The sequence below is a fragment of the Haematobia irritans genome, chromosome 4, assembly GCF_050003625.1.
Source record: "Haematobia irritans isolate KBUSLIRL chromosome 4, ASM5000362v1, whole genome shotgun sequence".
In the NCBI taxonomy this organism is placed as follows: Eukaryota; Metazoa; Arthropoda; class Insecta; order Diptera; family Muscidae; genus Haematobia; species Haematobia irritans.
This window is the reverse complement of record NC_134400.1, coordinates 195944852-195962352: the sequence shown is the minus strand read 5'-3', so window position 1 is coordinate 195962352 and position 17501 is coordinate 195944852.

Genomic DNA, 17501 nt, shown 5'->3' with positions numbered 1-17501 from the left:
AACGATAGCGATCGCCATTCACCGTAACGTTGCGTCCAACAGCATCTTTGAAAAAATACGGTCCAATGATTCCACCAGCGTACAAACCACACCAAACAGTGCATTTTTCGGGATGCATGGGCAGTTCTTGAACGGCTTCTGGTTGCTCTTCACTCCAAATGCGGCAATTTTGCTTATTTACGTAGCCATTCAACCAGAAATGAGCCTCATCGCTGAACAAAATTTGTCGATAAACACATTTCGAACCGAACACTGATTTTGGTAATAAAATTCAATGATTTGCAAGCGTTGCTCGTTAGTAAGTCTATTCATGATGAAATGTCAAAGCATACTGAGCATCTTTCTCTTTGACACCATGTCTGAAATCCCACGTGATCTGTCAAATACTAATGCATGAAAATCCTAACCTCAAAAGAATCACCCTTTATATAGCCCCCAACACATTTGATGGATGTGATATGGTGTCGAAAATTTAGATCTACAAAGTGGTGCAGGGTATAATATAGTCGGCCCGCCCGACTTTAGACTTTCCTTACTTGTTTTTTATAGAAAATTTTTCAAAATTTTATTTTTTATAGAAAATTTGTCTAAATTTTATTTTTTATAGAAAATTTGTCAAAATTTTATTTTTATAGAAAACATTCTCAATTTTTATTTCTGTAGAAAATTTTGGAAAATGTTTATTTCTATAGAAAATTTTGTCAAAATTTTATTTTCATAGAAAATTTTCACAAAAATTTTATTTCAATAGAAAATTTTCACAAAATTTTATTTCAATAGAAAATTTTGTCAAAATTTAATTTCTTTAGAACATTTTCGCAAAAATTGTTTTGTATAGACAATTCTGTTTAAATTTTATTTTTATAGACATTTTTGTCAACATTTTATTTCTATAGAAAATTTGTCAAAATTTTATTTTTATAGAAAACATTCTAAATTTTTGTTTTTGTCAAAATTTTATTTTAATGGAAATTTTTGTAAAAATTTTATTTCCGTAGAAAATTTTGTCAAAATTTTATTTCTATAGAAAATTTTTGTCAAATTTTTTGTAAAAATTTTATTTCTATCGAAAATTTTGTCAAAATTTTATTCTATAGAAAATTTGTCAAAATTTTACTTTTATTTCTGTAGAAAATTTTTGTCAAAATTTTATTTCTATAGACAATTTTGTCAAATTATTTTATAGAAAAATTTTATTTCTATCAAAAATTTTGTCAAAATTTTATTTCTATCAAAAATTTTGTCAAAATTGTATTTCTATCAAAAATTTTGTCAAAATTTTATTTCTATAGAAAATGCTGTCAAAATTTTATTTTTGTAGAAAATTTTGTCAAAATGTTATTTCTGTAGCCAATTTTATCAAAATTTTATTTCCTTAAACAGTTTTGTCATAATTTTATTTCTATAGAAAACATTCTAAATTTTTATTTCTATAGACAATTTTGTTAAAATTTTATTTCCTTAAACAATTTTGTCAAAATTTTATTTCTATAGAAAACATTCTCATTTTTTATTTCTATAGACAATTTTTTCAAAATTTTATTTCTATAGAAAATGTTGTCAACATTTTATTTTTGTAGAAAATTTTGTCAACATTTTATTTCTTTAGAAAATTTGTCAAAATTTTACTTTTATGTCTGTAGAAAATTTTTGTCAAAATTTTATTTCTATAGAAAATTTTGTCAAATTATTTTATAGAAAAATTCTATTTCTATCAAAAATTTTGTCAAAATTTTATTTCTATCAAAAATTTTTTCAAAATTTTATTTCTATCAAAAATTTTGTCAAAATGTTATTTCTGTAGCAAATTTTATCAAAATTTTATTTCCTTAAAAAATTTTGTTAAAATTTTATTTCTATAGAAAATTTGTCAAAATTTTATTTTTATAGAAAACATTCTCAATTTTTATTTCTAGAGAAATTTTTGTCAAAATTTTATTTCTATAGGAATTTTTGTAAAAATTTTATTTCTGTAGAAAATTTTGTCAAAATTTTATTTCTATAGAAAACTTTTGTCAAAAAAATTTTTTTTTCTATGGAAATTTTTGTCAAAATTTTATTTCTAAGGAAATTTTTGTAAAAATTTTATTTCTGTAGAAAATTTTGTCAAAATTTTACTTTTATTTCTATAGAAAATTTTGTCAAATTATTTTATAGAAAAATTCTATTTCTATCAAAAATTTTGTCAACATTTTATTTCTATAAAAATTTTGTCAAAATTTTATTTCTATCCAAATTTTTTTCAAAATTTTTTTTTCTATAGAAAATGTTGTCAGAATTTTATTTTTTGGTAGAAAATTTTGTCAAAATGTTATTTCTGTAGCAAATTTTATCAAAATTTTATTTCCTTAAAAAATTATGTCAAAATTTTATTTCTATAGAAAACATTCTCAATTTTTATTTCTATAGACAATTTTGTCAAAATTTTATTTCTATAGAAAATGTTGTCAAAATGTTATTTTTGTAGAAAATTTTGTCAAAATGTTATTTCTGTAGCAAATTTGATCAAAATTTTATTTCCTTAAACAATTTTGTCAAAGTTTTATTTCTATAGAAAACATTCTCAATTTTTATTTCTATAGACATTTTTGTCAAAATTTTATTTCTTTGGAATGTTTGTAAAAATTTTATTTCTGTAGAAAATTTTGTCAAAATTTTATTTCTATAGAAAACTTTCGTCAAAATTTTTTTTCTATGGAAATTTTTGTCAAAATTTTATTTCAAAGGAAATTTTTGTAAAAATTTTATTTCTGTAGAAAATTTTGTCAAAATTTTACTGTTATTTCTATAGAAAATTTTGTCAAATTATTTTATAGAAAAATTCTATTTCTATCAAAAATTTTGTCAAAATTTTATTTCTATCAAAAATTTTTTCAAAATTTTATTTCTATAGAAAATGTTTTCAAAATTGTATTTTTTTGGTAGAAAATTTTGTCAAAATGTTATTTCTGTAGCAAATTTGATCAAAATTTTATTTCCTTAAACAATTTTGTCAAAGTTTTATTTCTATAGAAAACATTCTCAATTTTTATTTCTATAGAAAATTTTGTCAAATTTTTTTTTTCTATAAAAATTTTGTCAACATTTTATTTCTGTTGAGCACTCGTAAACATTCATTTATTTCCATAGAAAATTTTCACAAAATTTTATTTCAATAGAAAATTTTCACAAAATTTTATTTCAATAGAAAATTTTGTCAACATTTAATTTCTTTAGAACATTTTCGCAAAAATTGTTTTGTATAGAAAATTCTGTTTAAATTTTATTTCTATAGAATTTTTTTTCAACATTTGATTTCTATAGAAAATTTGTCAAAATTTTATTTTTATAGAAAACATTCTCAATTTTTATTTCTATAGAAATTTTTGTCAAAATTTTATTTCTATGGGAATTTTTGTAAAAATGTTATTTCTGTAGAAAATTTTGGCAAAATTTTAGTTCTATAGAAAATTTTTGTCAAAACTTTTTTTCTATGGAAATTTTGTCAAATTATTTTATAGAAAAATTCTATTTCTATCCAAAATTTTGTCAAAATTTTATTTCTATCCAAAATTTTTTCAAAATTTTATTTCTATAGAAAATGTTGTCAAAATTTTATTTTTTGGTAGAAAATTTTGTCAAAATGTTATTTCTGTAGCAAATTTTATCAAAATTTTATTTCCTTAAAAAATTTTGTCAAAATTTTATTTCTATAGAAAATTTGTCAAAATTTTATTTTTATAGAAAACATTCTCAATTTTTATTTCTATAGACATTTTTGTCAAAATTTTATTTCTATAGGAATTTTTGTAAAAATTTTATTTCTGTAGCAAATTTTATCAAAATTTTATTTCTATAGAAAACTTTTGTCAAAAAATTTTTTATGGAAATTTTTGTCAACATTTTATTTCTAAGGAAATTTTTGTAAAAATTTTATTTCTGTAGAAAATTTTGTCAAAATTTTACTTTTATTTCTATAGAAAATTTTGTCAAATTATTTTATAGAAAAATTCTATTTCTATCAAAAATTTTGTCAAAATTTTATTTCTATCCAAATTTTTTTCAAAATTTTATTTCTATAGAAAATGTTGTCAAAATTTTATTTTTTGGTAGAAAATTTTGTCAAAATGTTATTTCTGTAGCAAATTTGATCAAAATTTTATTTCCTTAAACAATTTTGTCAAAATTTTATTTCTATAGAAAACATTCGAAATTTTTATTTCTATAGACAATTTTGTCAAAATTTTATTTCTATAGAAAATGTTGTCAAAATGTTATTTTTGTAGAAAATTTTGTCAAAATGTTGTTTCTGTAGCAAATTTGATCAAAATTTTATTTCCTTAAACAATTTTGTCAAAGTTTTATTTCATAGAAAACCTTCTCAATTTTTATTTCTATAGAAAATTTTGTCAAATTTTTTTTCTATAAAAATTTTGTCAAAATTTTATTTCTGTTGAGCACTCGTGAACATTCTCTTTTGAGTTTTCGTGAATGCTTCTGTTTCATTGCGGTACAGTCTGTTTATTTTCGAGTATGGCATTTTTTTTTTATTTATTGGAAAACAGCACAACGATTTTCTTATTATAGTATGTTACTTAGTGTAATTAGAATTGCAATAAATGTTCACATCACTATTAAGGGGGCGGTATGGTGTTCGCACGATGTGGGATTCAATGAAGAAGTGAAAGTATCTCAACACACATCGATCATATGATCTAATTTGCTTTAATTGTTCGTTAGCCAATCATAATTATGAGATTGTAAATCATTTGTACTTCTAACTTTAGTAGCAATTGCGGTAGTAAACAATAATGGCAATTATTATTATTCTAAAAATCATTAATATTAACAATTATGAGGATGATTCAATGGCCAATGGGGGGAATGATCAACGATGAAATGAAGAGCTTAGCAGCTCATTGTCCAAACGAATGTCGAAATAATCACTAGAATCTAGCTATTCTAGCAAATTCATATTCTTTGTGAAAAGGTTCCATTTGCAATGCTTTGAAACTAATGTCGCAACAAGAATAGATAATGGACTGTTATGTCATATAAGGTCGGTATTCAGGTCGTGCTTAACAGATGTAAATTAATTAATTAAAAGTGAAAGAAAAAACAAAGGCAAATACTCAATATTACGTGATCTGGGATTATCATCTTAAACATCAATTTAATACAGAAAAATATCTGCAAATGATAATTAAGATTATGTCTTATCTAATATTGAGTAATCGAAAAATTCTTACAACTCATTTTTATACTAACTTTGACGTTCCGTGGGTAATGAATCGAAATATTATTTGCAGATCCCATAAAATTTAGGTATTCTTGGTCTTAACATAAAAGTAAAGAAAAAATCATTTGTGCCTGAGCATGGTCATCATTATCGTGCAGTACTATTTTTTGGAACTCTTTGCTACGGTAGGTCAATGAATTTTATAAAATTTAACTAAAACCAAATAATTTTTTTGCAATAATAATAAGTTACTTTTAGCACTCTATATAAACCAGATTTAACTTCTGCAGCCTCCTTGTTGTTGAAATTTTCCTTTATTAGGAAATTTCACATTTTTATAAACACCAAGAATTAATTTTTCTCACAAACCTCTTTTGGCCATGATGTGTAACATGTGTTTAATAAATATGTTATAATTTATAAAAATTGAAAATCACTGATTATATGTCATTTTGAAATATTTACGTTGTCAACATTCTAGATACGTTGACATTTATCTGAATTAAATAATGATGTAATAATTGTAAGATAATTATTTTTTTTTATTCAGGTATCAGGGTGATCATTGAACTTTGTAGTCCATATATAAATTTAAACTAATGGGAACAATAAAAAAAATCCTTAGGATTGTATAAAATCTTCAACGTTTAGTCTTTAGGATTTTAGGTTCTAATGAAATCGAAAGACTTTAGACACAAACTAAACGCATCGATAGACTTAAGACACAAACTTGTCAACAAGTTTTTTCCTCTCTCTCTCTCGCACCCGCCTATTACCTAATCCACACAGACAAGAACTGTGTCAATGTTTTTTTGCCCACAGAGACTACTAATTAATTCAAGTATTAGGACATATAAAGGAATGTCGTTATATATCTTTAGATCTGGTTATCTTATAATTTTGTTTTTAAATTCAAAGCGTTTCAATAATAAAAGAAATTTCCATATAGAGCGAAATTCTAACAGACAGTAGCAAATGACTATGTAAATAATATTGCAATAATAATAGCACATGTTACCCCACATACATAGTTAGTTTTAATTGATAAAATGGTCATAAATACACACACACGCATACACACATGTATATATATAGAGGTGGGTTGTTTTGTGTGAAAAAAAAAAAAAAAACAACAGAAAAAGGATTCCTACATTGGAAACCTACAAATTTTAAAGATTGAAGTTCCATGAAGTATAGCAACTATAATTCTGAATTAAATAATCATTTGATGGTGGGATGAAAGATAAATTTAAAATAACAATTATAATTAAAACTGAAAATAAATCAAAACTATATTAAAACAAGTAAGTAAAGTAGAAAGTCGGGCGGGGCCGACTGTATCATACCCTAAACCACCATTACAGAATTAGTAATCATAAGCATTTGTGGGGTAACATATAGGTCTGGGAGATAAACAGCAGTTGCATATTTAAGAAAATTAAGGGGTACATGTCTATGGGTGCTTTGTGTCAATCTGACTATAGCTCATAGTCAATGTTGCCAGGGAAAATGTTCGGTTTACCCTACAAGTACAAAAAAAGTTCCCTACTTTCCCATACATTCCCAAACAATTTGCCCTACTATATTTTTCGTTAAATTTAAAAAATTTTACAAAAAAAAAAATGGTTCTAAGTACAACGTATATAACTTAGAATATAAATTTGTATTACGACCACGGTTGCCACAGTTGGTAGAATTCTACCCAAATTAGTAATCTTTTTTGTTAAATCTTTATAAAATTTTGGAAAAAGTTTCTATAAATAAATTTTTGTCATAAATTTTTCTATAGAAATAAAATTTTGACAATAAATTCTATAGAAATAAAATTGTGAGACAAAATTCCATAGAAATAAAATTTTGAGAAAATTTTTTATAGAAATAATATTTTGAAAAAAATTCTATAGAAATACAATTTTGACAAAATGTTCTATAGAAATAAAATGTTGACAAAATTTTCTACAGAAATAAAGTTTACCACACATTGTTAAAGATCAAGCCTTGCCTTACAAATTGTGTTGAGTGAAAATATCGTATATTGTGGCCCTACGTCCCTACAAGACGCTAAATATTAGAAAAACGCTACATATAGGGAATTTCCCCTACTTCTAGCAACACTGCCTGTGTTGATATTGCACCTACGGAGTTAGTATGCCACTAGGTTAGGTTAGGCTAGGTTAGGTGGCAGCCCGATGTATCAGGCTCACTTAGACTATTCAGTCCATTGTGATACCACATTGGTGAACTTGGTATGCCACTAATATTAAGCCCATTATTAAAAGAGAGAAAATCGTTAAATTAGTGTGGGTAATAAATACAAATTTGTAAAAATCGAGCAATATTATTATGTAAGAGCTACAAGTACGTATAAGTACGATCGGCTAGTACATCAACATTTGAAATTTGAGTAACATTGGTTAATAAATAAGAGTACTATGGTCAAATTTGGAAGCTATATCTAAATCTGAACCAATTTGCATAATATTTTTCGGGTTTGATTAATACCACAAAAGGATACCTTGTGCACGATTTGAGTAAGATCAGTTAAGAAATGAGGCCTGTATGGTCAAACATAAGGTTATTAGGGGCGAATTTTTCAAAATCGGGTGATACATATATGGGAGCTATATCTACATCTGAACCGATTTCGATGAAATTTTGCACATATAGTTAGTACTATAGAGGACTGGATCTAGCCAACTTTTAGTAAGATCGGTTAATAAATAAGGGTTCTATGGCCAAATTTAGAAAAATCGGGCGGTACATATATATGGGAGCTATAGCTAAATCTGAACCGATTTCGATGATTTGTTGCAAATATAGTTAGTGCTATAGAAGACTACATTTAGCCAAATTTGGGTAAGATCGGTTGATAAATAAGGGTTTTATGGCTAAATTTAGAAAAATCGGGCGGTACATATATATGGCAGCTATAGCTAAATCTGAACCGATTTCGATGATTTGTTGCACATATAGTTAGTGATATAGAAGACTACATTTAGCCAAATTTGAGTAAGATCGGTTGATAAATAAGGGTTTTATGACCAAATTTATAAAAATCGGGCAATACATATATATGAGAGCTATATCTAAATCTGAACCGATTTGGATGAAATTTTGCAGACTTGAAGGGCGATGGAAAAGATTACCTTTTGCCAAATTTGGTGCCGATCCGTTTGAAAAAAAGCGCAATGTGACCCCATTTGTCGAAATCGGGCGATACATATATATGGGAGCTATATCAAAATTTGATCCGATTTCTTCCAAATTCAATAGCGTTCGTCCTTGTGCGCAAAAAACTCCCTGTACCAAATTTCATCAAAATCGGTTAATAATTGCGACCGGAATCCTGTGAACAACAAATACATGGACAGACGGACGGACGGACGGACACCAAGCGCTAGATCGACTCAGGAGGTGATTCTGAGTCGATCGGTATATATTTTATGGGGTCTAAAATTAATATTTCTGGTAGGCACATTTTTTAGCCGATCAAACTTATTATACCCTGACCACTATGTGGTTTAGTGTATAAATATAAGTATAAAATTATCCGATTATATTCTGATAATTGACATGCTAGCATGCAAGTAGAGGATATTGATGAGGAATGTGGGAGTTCCGAAACTATTGTCCATCCAACCATCTTGCAGCCTCAAGGGCTTTGCCCAAATAAATTTGACAAACTTACTTTTTTATCAAAATTTTATTCCTATAGAAAATTTTGTCAAAAGTTTATTTCTTTATAAACATGTTGTAAAATTTTTATTTCTGTAGAAAAATTTGACAAAATTTTATTTCTGTAGACAATTTTTGTAAATATTTTATTTCTATAGAAAATTTTGCCAAATTTTTATTTCCATAGAAAATTTTGCCAAATTTTTATACCCTGCGCCACACTGTGGAACAGGGTATTATAAGTTAGTGCATATGTTTGTAACACCCAGAAGGAGACGAGATAGACACATGGTATCTTTGGCAATAATGCTCAGGGTGGGTCCCTGAGTCGATATAACCATGTCCGTCTGTCCGTCTGTCCGTCCGTCCGTCTGTCTGTGAACACATTTTTGTGATCAAAGTCTAGGTCGCAATTTAAGTCCAATCGCCTTCAAATTTGGCACATGTCCCTTATTTGGGTCAGAATGGAACCCTATTGATTTTGGAAGAAATCGGTTCAGATTTAGATATAGCTCCCATATATATCTTTCGCACGATATGCACTAATATGGTATTTCTATAGAAAACCATGCATTGACTAAACTACAAGTGTAGCTTTATTTCTATAGAAAATTTTTTTAAAAATTTTATGTCTGTAGACAATTTTGTCAAAAATTTTATTTCTATAGAACATTTTGTCAAAATTTTATTTCCATAGACAATTTATTCAAAATTTTATTTCTATACAAAAATTTTGCCAAATTTTTATTTCTATACAATAATGTTGTAAAATTTTTATTCCTATAGAAAATTTTGTCAAAATTTTATTTCTATAGAATATTTTGCCAAATTTTTATTTATATACCAATATTTTGTCAACATTTTATTTCTATAGAAAATTTTGTAAACATTTTATTTCTGTAGATAATGTTGAACAAATTTTATTTCTATTGAAAGTTTTATCAAAATTTTCTTTTTATCTTTTCTTTTGTCAAATTTTTATTTCTACAAAACATTTTGACAATTTTTTGTTCTTTTATTTTTATACAATAATGTTGTAAAATGTTTATTTCTATAGAAAATTTTGTCAAAATTTTATTTCTATGGAATATTTTGCCAATTTTTTATTTATATACTAAAATTTTGTCAACATTTTATGTCTATAGAAAAATTTTTCAGTTTTGCAAAAATTTTATTATTGTAGAAAATTTTGTCAAAATCTTATTTCTATCGCAAATTTTGTCAAAATTTTATTTCTATAGAAAATTTTTATTTCTACACAAGATTTTGTCAATTTTTTTTATACAAAAATTTTATCAAAATTTTATTTTTATAGAAAATTTTGTCAACATCTTATTTCTATAGGAAATTTTGTAAACATTTTATTTCTGTAGATAATTTTGCAAAAATTTTATTTCTATTGAAAGTTTTATCAAAATTTTATTTTTATCGAAAATTTTGTCAAATTTTTAAAATGTTGACAATTTTTTGTTCTTTTATTTCTATACAATAATGTTGTAAAATGTTTATTTCGATAGAAAATTTTGTCAAGATTTTATTTCTATAGACTATTTTGCCAATTTTTTATTTATATACTAAAATTTTGTCAACATTTTATGTCTATAGAAAAATTTTTGAATTTTGCAAAAAATTTTATTTCTGTAGAAAATTTTGTCAAAATCTTCTTTCCATAGAACATTTTGTCAAAATTTTATTTCTATAGAAAATTGTTATTTCTTTATTATTTTAATTATTTTTTTATACAAAATTTTATTAAAATTTTATTTTTATAGAAAATATAAATATAAACATTTTATTTTTATAGATAATTTTGCGAAAATTTTATTTCTATTGAAAGGTTCGTCAAAATTTTGTTTTTATAGAAAATTTTGTCAAATTTTTATTTCTACAAAAAATGTTGACCATTTTTTGTTCTTTTATTTCTATACAATAATGTTGTAAAATTTTTATTTCGATAGAAAATTTTGTCAAAATTTTATTTCTATAGACTATTTTGCCAATTTTTTATTTATATACTAAAATTTTGTCAACATTTTATGTCTATAGAAAAATTTTTGAATTTTGCAAAAAATTTTATTTCTGTAGAAAATTTTGTCAAAATCTTCTTTCTATAGAAAATGTTGTCAAAATTTTATTTCTATAGAAAATTGTTATTTCTACACAAAATTTTGTCAATTTTTTTAATACAAGATTTTATTAAAATTTTATTTTTATAGAAAATAGAAATATAAACATTTTATTTCTATAGATAATTTTGCGAAAATTTTATTTCTATTGAAAGTTTTGTCAAATTTTTTTTATAGAAAATTTTGTCAATTTTTTTTCTACACAAAATGTTGTCAATTTTTTGTTCTTTTATTTCTATACAATAATGTTGAAAAATTTTTATTCCTATAGAAAATTTTGTCAAAATTTTATTTCTATAGAATATTTTGCCAAATTTTTATTTATATACCAATATTTTGTCAATTTTTTATGTCTATAGAAATTTAGTCAAAGTTTTATTTCTATACAAAAATTTTGCCAAATTTTTATTTCTATACAATAATGTTGAAAAATTTTTATTCCTATAGAAAATTTTGTCAAAATTTTATTTCTACAGAATATTTTGCCAAATTTTTATTTATATACCAATATTTTGTCAATTTTTTATGTCTATAGAAAAATTTTTCAATTTTGCAAAAATGTTATTTCTGTAGAAAATTTTGTCAAAATCTTATTTCTGTAGAAAATTTTGTCAACATTTTATTTCTATAGAAAATTTTTATTTCTACACAAAATTTTATCAAAATTTTATTTTTATAGAAAATTTTATCAAAATTTTATTTGTATAGAAAACTTTGTAAACATTTTATTTCTATACAAAAATTTTGTCAAATTTTTATTTCTATACAATAATGTTGTAAAGTTTTTATTTCTATAGAAAATTTTGTCAAAATTTTATTTTTTAGATGTAGTCAAAATTTTATTTCTATACAAAAATTTTGCCAAATTTTTATTTCTATACAATAAAGTTGTAAAATGTTTATTCCTATAGGAAATTTTGTCAAAATTTTATTTCTATAGAATATTTTGCCAAATTTTTATTTATATACCAATATTTTGACAACATTTTATGTCTATAGAAAAAAATTTTCAATTTTGCAAAAATGTTATTTCTGTAGAAAATTTTGTCAAAATCTTATTTCTATAGAAAATTTTGTCAACATTTTATTTCTATAGAAAATTTTTATTTCTACACAAAATTTTATCAAAATTTTATTTTTATAGAAAACTTTTATCAAAATTTTTTTCTATAGAAAACTTTGTAAACATTTTATTTCTATACAAAAATTTTGTCAAATTTTTATTTCTATACAATAATGTTGTATAGTTTTTATTTCTATAGAAAATTTAGTCAAAATTTTATTTCTATACAAACATTTTGCCAAATTTTTATTTCTATAGGAAATTTTGTCAAAATTTTATTTCTATAGAATATTTTGCCAAATTTTTATTTATATACCAAAGTTTTGTCAATATTTTATTTCTATAGAAAAATTTGTAAATTTTGCAAAAATTTTATTATTGTAGAAAATTTTGTAAAAATCTTATTTCTATAGTAAATTTTTTCAAAATTTTATTTCTATAGAAAATTTTTATTTCTACACAAAATTGTGTCCATTTTTTTAATACAAAAATGTTATCAAAATTTTATTTCTATAGAAAATTTTGTCAACATTTTATTTCTATAGAAAATTTTGTAAACATTTTATTTCTGTAGATGATTTTGCAAAAATTTTATTTCTATTGAAAGTTTTGTCAAAATTTTATTTTTATAGAAAATTTTGGCAAATTTTTATGTCTACACAAAATTTTGTCAATAGTTTTTATACAAAAATTTTATCAAAATTTTATATCTATAGAAAATTTTGTAAACATTTTATTTCTGTAGATAATTTTGCAAAAATTTTATTTCTATTGAAAGTTTTGTCAAAATTTTATTTTTATAGAAAATTTTGGCAAATTTTTATGTCTACACAAAATTTTGTCAATAGTTTTTTATACAAAAATTTTATCAAAATTTTATATCTATAGAAAATTTTGTCAACATTTTATTTCGATAGAAAATTTTGTAAAAATTTTATTTCTGTAGATAATTTTGCAAAAATTTTATTTCTACACAAAAATATTGTCAAATTTTTATTTCTATAGAAAATTTTGTAAAAATTTTATTTCTATTGAAAATTTTTCCAAATTTTTATTTATATACCAAAATTTTGTCAATATTTTATTTCTATAGAAAAATTTTTCAAGTTTGCAAAAATTTTATTTCTGTAGAAAATTTTGTCAAAATCTTATTTCTATAGAAAAGTTTGTCAAAATTTTATTTGTGTAGACAATTTTGCAAAAATTTTATTTCTATAGAAAATGTCGTCAAAATTTGCCACAGCTCTTTATAAACCTAAAAGACCTCTGTTGTTACAATTTCAACCCAATTGCTTGAAAATTGGGAGATCGCTCTATATGAGGGCTATATAAAAACATGAACCGATGTATACCAAATTTAGCACAGCTCTTTATAAGTCTCAAATACCTCTGGTTGCAAAAATTTCAAACAAATTTGTTGAAAATTGTGCCATCTATGCTCTCAGGAAGTCAAATCGGGGTATCGGTTTTTAATGGGGGCTATGTCGAATCATGGACCGATATAGTTCATTTGTGCAAAAATTTAGCAAGATTGCATCATTATTGAAGGCTCTAGCATTATTACAACATATATACGAACGGACACCGCCTTAGAATTTCTCCCCGATCAAGAATATATATACGTTGTATAGTCGGAAACCGATATTTTGATGTGTTACAAAGGGAATGGCAAACTTTGTATACCCCCATCACCATCCTATGGTGGTGGGTATAATGAATTGAATAGTCTATGTGAGCCTGACAAATAATCGGGTTGTCACTTTAACCTAACCTTTGTATTGTATAAAAATATAATTTTACATTAAAACTTAAATTTAAATTACAAATAAAATTTGAATTGAAGTTATTTGATATTAATATTAAAAAATATTAATATTAATATCACCCATAACAACCCACCTCTATATCTACGCACTTGTACGCCCAACGACTGTTTTATATTCACAACAAGTGATCGAGAGATTGTTGCTGTTATTGTTTGCCATTAGCATCCATCAATAACTTCTGTTCAAAGAAAGAAGGAAAGAAAAAAAAAATGTTAAGAAAAATGTTCGTTTTTTATCCCAGTATAACCTACCGGGTGTTTAAAAAATTGTTATGAATTAAGATATAGAAAAGTAGCAGATGTTAGAAACTTTTTGTAATTAAATGATAGTAATAACAATCACGTGTTGGAAAAAATGCATAAATGCAAAACTAAGAATAAAATGGAACAAAAACACAACATTAAAATGTTAGTAAAATGAATGATCCCAACCAACGTGTTATGTGGTCCGGATAGAATGAAGTCATAAAATTTTCTAACAAATGAGGTGATTTTATGCAATTGACTAATTACTTTTCCATCTACAATAACAAAATAACGGTTATTAATAATAATGAAAAAAAAGCGTATATGTTTTAAAAACAATTATTAACATGCCAGACCATATTTATGTTAATGCTATGTAGCTATGTCTGGTGTTTTTTTCTCCTTTCCACTTGCAATTTGGAAAAATCTAGAAGAAAAAAAAATTACAATCAACTAAGTTAAGCGATTTACTAATAACATACGAAGCGGATACAAAAAGTCTAGTATGGTATTCTGTAATTCAAGGGAATGCGTAAATGTGCATAAGAACATAACACTGAAAAAACTATACAAGGCGTCGATCAGTTCTTATATTTTCTATAGAAATAAAATTTTGATAAAATTTTCTATAGAAAAAAAATTGACAAAATTATCTATAGCAATAAAATTTTGACTAAATGTTCTATAGAAATAAAATTAAGACAAAATTTTATTTACTTACACGATTTTTATATAAAATTGCGAGAAAAATTTCTTCAGAAAAAAAATGTTCTATAGAAATAAACTTTTGACAACATTTTCTATAGAAATAAAATTTCGACAAAATTCTTTGTAGAAAGTAAATTTTGACAAAATTTTCTATAGAAATAAAATTTTGAGATAATTTTCTATAAATATAAAATTTTGCAAAAATTTTCTATAGAAATAAAATTTTGAGATAATTTTCTATAGAAATGAAAGTTTGAAAAAAAAATTTCGATTGAAATAAAATTTTGACAAAATTGTTTTTGGAAAGTAAATTTTGACAAAATTGACAAAAATAGAAACAAAAAATTGACAAAATTTTCTATAGCAATAAAATTTTGACCAAATGTTCTATAGAAATAAAATTAAGACAAAATTTTATTTACTTACACCATTTTATATAAAATAAAATTTTCACATATATTTCTTAACAAAAAATTTTGAAAAAATGTTCTATAGAAATAAACTTTTGACAACATTTTCTATAGAAATAAAATTTTGACAAAATTATTGGTAGAAATTAATTTTGACAAAATTTTCTATAGAAATAAAATTTTGCGAAAATTTTCTATAGAAATAAAATTTTGAGATAATTTTCTCTAGAAATGAAAGTTTGAAAAAAAATTTCGATTGAAATAAAATTTTGACAAAATTCTTTGTAGAAAGTAAATTTTGACAAAATTTTCTATAGAAATAAAATTTTGAAAAAATTTTCTATAAATATAAAATTTTGCGAAAATTTTCAAAAGAAAGAACATTTTGAGATAATTTTCTATAGAAATGAAAGTTTGAAAAAAAATTTCGATCGAAATAAAAATTTGACAAAATTTTTTATAGACAATTTTGCACAATTTTCTATAGAAATAAAATTTTAAAAATTAATTTTTATTTTAAAAATAAATTTTTATTTTAAAAATAAATTTTTATTTTAAAAATAAATTTTTATTTTAAAAATAAATTTTTATTTAGCTAATTAGACCTAAATTTTTATAAAAATACAACAAAATGTATTGAATTGTATTGACTAACCAACAAAATTTAACAAATAAAATGTTGACAAAATTTTCTATAAAAAAAAAATTTTTGAGAAATTTTTTAATAGAAATAAAAATTTGACCAAATATTCAATAGAAACAAAATTTTGAAAACATTTTCTAAAAAAATAAAATTTTTACAAACTTTTCTCATAGAAATAAAATTTTGTCAAAATTTGCTCATAGAAGACAAAATTTTCTCTAGAAAAAAATTACAAAATTTACTATAGAAATAAAATTGTGACAAATTTTTCTATAGCAAATAAAATGTGGATAACATTTCTATAGAAATAAAATTTTGACAAAATTTTCTATAGAAATAAAATTTTGACAAATTTATCTATACAAATAAAATTTTGACAACATTTTCTATAGAAATAAAATTTTGATAAAATTTTTTATAGACATAAAACATTTTGACAAAATTTTCTATGGAAATATAAATTTGATTTCGATATAGAAATAAAATTTCAAAATTTTAATTTAAGTAGAAATAAACTTTTAACAATCTATTGAAATAAAATTTTGACAAAATTTTCATTAGAAATAAAATTTTGACAAAATTTTGTATAGATATAAACATTTTTGTAAAAATTTTCTATGGAAATATAATTTTTGAAAATATAATATTTGATTTTTATATAGAAATAAAATTTTGACAACAATTTCTTCGGAAAAAAAAATTGACAAAATGTTCTATTACAATAAACTTTTGACAACATTTTCTATAGAAATAAAATTTTGACAAAAATTTTTGTGGAAAGTAAATTTTGACAAAATTTTCTACTGAAATAAAATTTTGACAAAATTTTCTATAGAAATAAAATTTTGACAAAATTTTCTCATAGAAGTAAAATTTTGACAAAATTTGCTCATAGAAGTAAAATTTTGACAAATTTTTTTTTTTTGAAAAAAAAATGACAAAATTTACTATAGAAATAAAATTTTGACAAAATTTTCTATAGCAAATAAAATGTGGATAAAATTTTCTATAGAAATACAATATGACAAAATTTTGTATAGCAAATAAAATGTGGATACAATTTTCTATAGAAATAAAGTGTGGACAAAATTTTCTATAGAAATAAAATTTGACAAATTTTTCTATAGAAATAAAATTTTGACAAAATTTTCTATAGAAAAAAAAAATTGACAAAATTTTCTATCGAAATAAAATTTTGACAAAATTGTCTATAGAAATTAAATTTTAACAAAATTTTTTATAGACATAAAAAATTTTGACAAAATTTTCTATGGAAATATAAATTTGATTTTTATATAGAAATAAAATTTTAACAAAAATTTCTTCAGAAAAAAAATTTTGACAATATGTTCTATAGAAATAAACTTTTGACAATATTTTTTATAAAAATAAAATTTTGACAAAATTGTTTGTAGAAAATAAGAAATGAAATTTTAACAAAAATTTTTGTAGACATAAAAAATGTTGACAAAATTTTCTATGGAAATATAATTTTGATTTTTATATGGAAATAAAATTTTAACATAAATGTCTTCAGAAAAAAAATGTTTGACAAAATGTTCTATAGAAATAAACTTTTGACAACAT